Source organism: Temnothorax americanus, unplaced genomic scaffold (genome assembly GCF_048541705.1).
Source record: "Temnothorax americanus isolate GAGA-0224 unplaced genomic scaffold, ASM4854170v1 Scaffold82, whole genome shotgun sequence".
In the NCBI taxonomy this organism is placed as follows: Eukaryota; Metazoa; Arthropoda; class Insecta; order Hymenoptera; family Formicidae; genus Temnothorax; species Temnothorax americanus.
In genome coordinates this window covers 542,759-549,730 of record NW_027509805.1, presented here as the reverse complement: position 1 = coordinate 549,730, position 6,972 = coordinate 542,759, and the positions used below count along the sequence as shown (strand labels likewise).

The following is a 6,972-nucleotide window of genomic DNA, read 5'->3' as shown; positions in this document are numbered from 1 at the left end:
GATAATACTTTAGAAATATAATTCTTGAAACCTAATACTGTTTATTTATGCAAAAAAATCGATTTTTTTAATCCATCAAAGTAGATTCCCCCCTTAAACCCCTCCATCATCTCTTGCATCATCTGCCTACACTCCCCCCCTCTACTCTTTCACCTCCCTCAAATCATTCATTACCTCCTTCATTTCATCCCTCCACCTTCTCATCTCCTCCCTCCAATCGCTTTTCTCCGACTCCCCCCAGCCCATAGCCTCGGTGGGCTTCTTAAATTCTCTACCCTCTTTCTCTCTTCCCTCTTCCTTTGCAGTTCCGCAATTTTTCTTTTCCCGCGGCTCCCCTCGCTCCCGACACTGCTGACACTCTCGCTTCTTGCTCTTTTGTCCTCTGCCCCCATCATCATACTATTCATACCCCATCCTTTCAATCATTTTCCTTAGCCAATTCCTTTCTCACGCTCTGCACGATTCCTGGCCCGTCTCTTTCGCTACCCGCGCGCCGTCTATACTCACGCTCCCCTCGCCCGCGGCCGCTTTTCGCTCGACGCTCTCCCCTCTTAGCTCCTCGCGTGCTCCCTGCAGTCCCTGCCCGACCCGCTCTCACGTACGCTTTCCCCTCTTAGCACTTCTCGTGCTCCCTGCCCTGCCTGCTCTCTCACGTACTCTTTCCAACCCTTTCCTTCCCTCAACCTTCCCGATCGCACCTTCCCTCCACTGCCACACACACTCTCGCTCCTCCACTCTCTTTCTCTCACTGTCTCACCCTCACCAACACTCTCCTTCACTCTCACACACTGCCGAAAAGATCTGCCCTGTCACCGCGTGTCGCTCTCTAACGCACCGGAAACGGAAGTCCAAGAATTTAACTATATATATCATAAAAATAATAATCTTATATTTGGTGATTAATATAGAAGCTGTTGCCAATATAAACTATGTAAGACTTATATATATTAGGCTTAATTACAATATTAAGCCTAGATTTTGTAAATCTAGATACTGTAAATTACCTAAACTAGGTATTGCTTAAATATATAGTTTATAAAAACTGTGATAAAAGTTATATATAGCTTAATGGACAAAATTCATATACACTAATTTTTTAATTGTATTAAAAGTATAAATTAATTCTACATAGCATATAATCACATAGAACCGAATATGGATATATTATTAAAAAATATATTTAATTATATTTCTTATTTTATATATATAAAACCAATATATATTACTCAATTGGACAATAAGTTTTACTATAGAATAAAAATATTTGTTAAAATATGATCTAATCTCTGAAACGTCGCTTAATGTTAATAAATAAAATACAAAAATAATCTAACCTGCTCATTTTTTATATTCAGGGGATAACCATTTTGTGGATCATATATATTAAAAATTCTTCAGAAGATTGCTGCTTGTCTGCGAGATATTCAGCAATATCTCTAACACTTTGAAGAGTCGGATCCAGAAGTGCTCCGCAAACATGAGTTTCATGAATTGGAAATCGCTTTTTTATATTTTGTAAAATAGTTTCTTTAAATTGTTTTACTACGAATAAATCGTATTCATTTACACACATACTTTAGTACTATGCCTAATGGCAATTGGACAATAAAAGATTAAGTGATTAATATCCTGAATCCGGTTACCGCATGGACATGAGCCATCATCAATAAGATTTTTACGATACAAACTGTGATTTAAGTTATAATGATTAGCTCTGATACGGTTCACGGTTACAATCGTTTCTCTGAAAAGACCAGACTTATAATACTAAGGTTTTGACGACTCTCGGTATATGTTGTTATAGTAGTGGGTCTCTTTATCTCAGGCGCACGTGGCAAGATAGTCTTTAAAGCGATTGTCAAGTTTTTCCTTAGAGACAGCAAAAAGATCAGTATATGGGATTTTGAAGTGTGGGAGTGGGGTACCTTCTCTAATTGCCGTTTTTGCCAGAAAGTCGGCAATTTCGTTACCGGCTATTCCTATGTGCGAGGAATCCAAATAAACTGTATACGAGTACCTCTTTCTTGAGCTATAAGTAATTTTGCCTTAATTAGCGGGATGAGATAATTACACATGGGGTCGCGAAAGCCTCTATTACGCTTTTCGAGTCGGTAACGATAGTGGTGCACGTTGGCCGAAGGTCGAGACATAAAATTATAGCATTATAGATTGCCCCAGACTTCAGCAGTAAATACGGAAGTCTGAAACAGTAATTTATGCATAATTTGCAGCTGAATCTGAGGAGAGTGACAAGCAGCACCAACGTAGTTCCCTGACTGAGTCTTAGACCCGTCAGTGTAAAATATCAAGGTATCCCTCATGACGTCCCCAAAAGCTTGGTCAAAAGAAGCTTGCACCTGTTGTCGAGGAATACTGTTAAAGGTATCCATTGTGTCTGGGCTTGGGTAGTAGTAAGAAGAGGAGAAAAAGGAGGAATAGAAAGAGTATTGAAAGGTAGGCAGGATTGTCGATTTGTATATGCAACGGACTGTCTGTTCGACCCCTCTGAATGTTTTCGCAAGAAGGAAATTTCGAGCTACATATTCAGCTTTCTCCGGGTCCTGCGCTGCATAGTATGCTATCTCCGACAACGATTCCGTGACTGGATGATTCGTGGTTGACTGTACCTTGATAAGATACTTAGCAGCCAAATATTGAAGCCTTAGCTTTAAAGGAAGCTCTTTGGCCTCAGCAAACATAGTGTTTATAGGAGTAGAAATGCGGTATCCCAAAATGACTCTAATAGCTTTGTTCTGTATTATTTCAAGTCTGTAAAATTTGGTGGAATTTTGAAGGCAAAATATATGGGAGACATATTCCAGAGAACATCTTCAAATGGCTCTGTACACATTGGGGAGGAGCTGGGGATGAGCTCCCCACCAGACCCCTCTGAGGGAAGAAATAATGTTCGCTGTTGTCCTGGCTTTGAAAATAAAATAATTTAGATGAGCGGTGCCCGAGAGCTTGGGGTCAAGAACTACACCTAGAAAGCGAACAGTTTTCGAGGGACCAATGACCCTGTCGTCTAATGACACAGTGATTATAGTTACGCTTGAAAGGCGAGAAGATCATGAGCTGGGTTTTGGTAGGAGAGATTTCAAGTCTTCTGTCTTTAAGGTATTTTTGGATCTGTTCAAGATATTTTTGCAAGGAGTCTATTGTTTTTCGAAGGGTAGATGCTGTTGCATATATGAATATGTTTTCTGCAAATTGTAGAATTTTGGTGCGACTATGAAGTAGTTTTGCTATTTATTCTTAAGTATATATTGAATAATGTCGGACTAAGGACCGATCCCTGAGGGGTACCCTTACGCGATATGCGAGGGGGAGTAAGCTTGCCATCAACAACAAACTGTACGTTGCGGGAGTGAATGAGATTTTGGACGAACTGGCAGACTCTCTTGGGGAAGCCGAGGTCTAACATGTCTTGTATTAGGATGCCGGGATCGACATTATCAAATGCGCCTTTCACGTCAATGAATAAAGCCACTGTCATTTTATTTTGAAGGAACCCTTCTTGAATTTCAGACGTTAGTATAGTGAGGTTGTCAAAGCAGGATCTAAATTTGCGGAATCCAAACTGGAAATTAGGAACTAGGGACTCCGAATCAGGAAGGGCCCTCGATTGTTACAATGTAACCTGTTGAGGATGAGCCTTTCGAGAAGCTTAAGTGTACAGGAGGTGAGACCTATCGGCTTAACGCCACCGCCATGAGGCTTGGGGATAAGGTAAACGAGCGAATGCGACCAAGACTCCGGAAAAGCGCTCTCCAAGAACAAGTTGTTGAGGATCCTCAGCAGCAATTTTTACAGGGAAATAGGAAATGACTTAAGGATTTGATAGTTTATTCTGTCAATTTCTGGGCTAGACTTTAATTTAACGGAATTGAGTGCAGCCTCGAACTCTTGGAACTGGAACGCATTGTCCATCCAAGAGAGAGACTCAGGTGTGGAAGCAGAGTTGTCAGGAAAATTTAGAGGTTCGGAATTGCACGTTGGCTATTGCGGCCTCCACCTGCTTGCTATTCACACCTGCGGAAAGATTGGCTGACGCCAACTTGCAATTTCTATATCTTTTCAACATCCTCCAAACATCCGCGGTAAGAGTCGGAAAGTCTAGCAAAGAGCAATATTCTCTCCATCTATCCCTCTTGGCCTTTTTCAAGATTCTCCTAGTTTCAGATAGCTGAGCCTTGTAAGTCTGATAATTTACCACTGTAGGATTTTTTCGGTATATTTTGCATACCCTTTTTCTAGCCTGCACCGCTTCCGAGCACTCCTTGGTCCACCAGGGAGTAGGAGGAGGTCCAGTATGAGTACCGTTTTTTTTCCGATGTTTTAGGGAAACTGCCTTTCTAGCGGGAGGAGAGATCTCACTAAGAACATTCTCGACCTGTTCAAAAAATGCGTGATATTGTTGCAAGGGTTCCTTGTCACCCCACTTAAGAATCTCTGTCTCCAGATCCTCGGCACGTGATTGCAGAATAGAAGTAAAGCTTCTCCATTGTTCCTCCGATAACTTGTGCTTGTGAGAAAACACATTTACTGACCTAACTTGCCGATTAACGTGAACAACGATCGGACGGTGGTCGCTGCCCATTGTGTCTCAAAGAGTAAGAGATTCACATAGAGGAGCCAGATTAGATGAACAAATTGCCAAGTCTAATAGTGAAGACGTGATGCCTGGAGGAGGAATGTAGGTGGGCGAATCTGCGTTCATAAGTTTGAACGAATGCTGATCAAGGATATCAGCGACGTAAGTGCCTGCTGAGTTAGTCCGGGTCGCTCCCCAGTAGGGGTGATGGAAGTTTATGTCTCCCATAAGAAGAAAGTAATCACGAGAGCCGGCCAATAAGAATAGATCTCGCCAAGTATTCTGGCAGACGGGGGGCTTAGGGTGTCTGTAAACTCCCAGAACGACGGTTCTGACGCTGGTAATCTTTAGCTCTAGTCCAATAGCTTCTACAGACGGGTCCAATAGTCCTGCAAGATTAATTTGAGAGAACAAGATTGTCTCTTTGACTAGGGCAAGCATTCCTCTGACACCAGGGTCAGCAGAATCCTTTCTAACGACTTTAAAGCCACGGACGGAAAAGTCATTAACAGGGGTCATACATGTTTCCGCCAGAAATATTACCTCATAGTCCTCGCAAAGTTTTTTTATCTCAGGTTTTTTACTCAGCGCTTCCCTGCAGTTCCAGTACAGAATACCACAGCCAGGGGCAAACGCAAAAGTCTGTAGAGAAGAATTAGCCATTTTGGAGCGTTTAATGATGTATAAGTTCTAATAGCAAACGACGTACTTGTTGGATTCCCTCGCACAGTTGAGAGCCGTTAAGAGAGGGCAGAATGAGTTCAACTAGATGATTAATTAGCATTGCAAACATATTTAGAAATTGAAGATCATTGTTCTGAATAACATCATTCCTTAGCGATCTCTCTGGGGGGGAACTTTGCTCAAGAAGGGGGAAGAAAGGGAAGAGGGTAGAGAGATTGGGAGGAAGGGGGATGAAGATCAGAAGATGAGGAATCACCTTACATCGTTGATCCCCGTCGGCTCGGAGGGAGAGACGAAACCCACGTCTTCGCCGCTGTTGTTTTCTTTGCGATTCCTATGCTTCTTCTTCCCAATATTTTTCACTTACTCGAGCTTTGTAAATTCGGAAGCACAAGATGTCTTTTGCGCATTGGGGGGGGGGGATGGGATCGAGATCGACCCCATGTTCCTTTTTTTACTGGCAGTGCTGAAAATATATAGTTTGCGTTATGTAACTATATATTTTCAGTACTGGCAGTGAATATAGGAACACGCTCCGAGAATGCGAGTGAGGTTGAGTACACGAACGCGAGCGCGATCGCGAGTCAGAACACGAATCCGACACTGTTAACAAATCTTTTGCAGTTTTTTTGAAAAAAACTATCAAAATCGCCACGAGGTACGGACAAGCATCGCCGCCGGTCCGCTCCTTCTGAAAAGTTTTCTTTTACAGGGGCCGAAGCCGCCTGCATAATCGTACGAACTTAGCACTAGCAAGAATTATTGCTTCTCAACCATTACTAGAATAAGAAAAGGGGAAGCCCCTTAAACCTACCCAGGGCATGAGTTTAACACTCGCCAGTATAATTCACACGATAACACGAGGTTAAGACTGCGCAGAATCGTAGGGAGGGAAAGCACGCACGTCCGTATTTGCCGAGCGCTCACCGTCGAATTCCGCTATAGTACACTACTGCTGTTCATGAAGCTCGCATTCGCTAGCGCTATCATGGCTCCATGAACGGAGTTATAATAGCGTTAGCGCGGTAGCGAGCTCCCCGAACGCACCCTGAGAATTAATATACACGTTTGCTTAATTACAGTTCTATTAATTACTTAATAATTATTACTTAATATATTAGTCCTTATCCTAACATTACACCGGGAGTCATCCACGCGCAAATCACGTATCTCCGGCTCCCGCCGTTTATCACAGTCCCTGCTCGCTGCATCGAGATATGATCTAACTTTAGAGTAGGGCGGCAAGCTTGACCAAGCATCAGGATTTAAGTATCTGTCGTGGAACCTCGGGGGCGTCGTATTATCGCCTTCGACAATCCGCAACGCACTGTGGAATGAGACATTTTTATAAGTCATCACTACATTAATGTTTTTAGTTTTTTTGTAGGCAGGGCAGCCTTTAAACATGGACTTGTGCTGACCTCCACAGTTACAGCATTGTAAAGATTTGTCACACTTACCGTGGGATTTGTCGCCGCAAATAATACAGCGAGTTTCGCTTTTACATGCAATTTTTGTATGACCGAATCTAAAACAGTTAAAGCATTGTCTCGCTTGAGGTACGTACGGTCCGACTTCGCTGGCAAAAATTTTTAAGTCTCTGACTTTATTCTCTTTAAAAGTAACAATATTATCTGTTGCTAGTAAATAAGATTTCTTAGTAGTAGAGTTTCATTTCCGTCGGTACATTTGTT

The 6,972-nt window shown here is 42.4% G+C and overlaps 1 pseudogene; it reads right to left on the bottom strand.

The window, feature by feature from the left end:
* Positions 1–1,285: 1,285 nt before the first annotated feature.
* Positions 1,286–5,440, bottom strand: LOC143907479 (uncharacterized; annotated as a pseudogene).
* Positions 5,441–6,972: the final 1,532 nt, after the last annotated feature.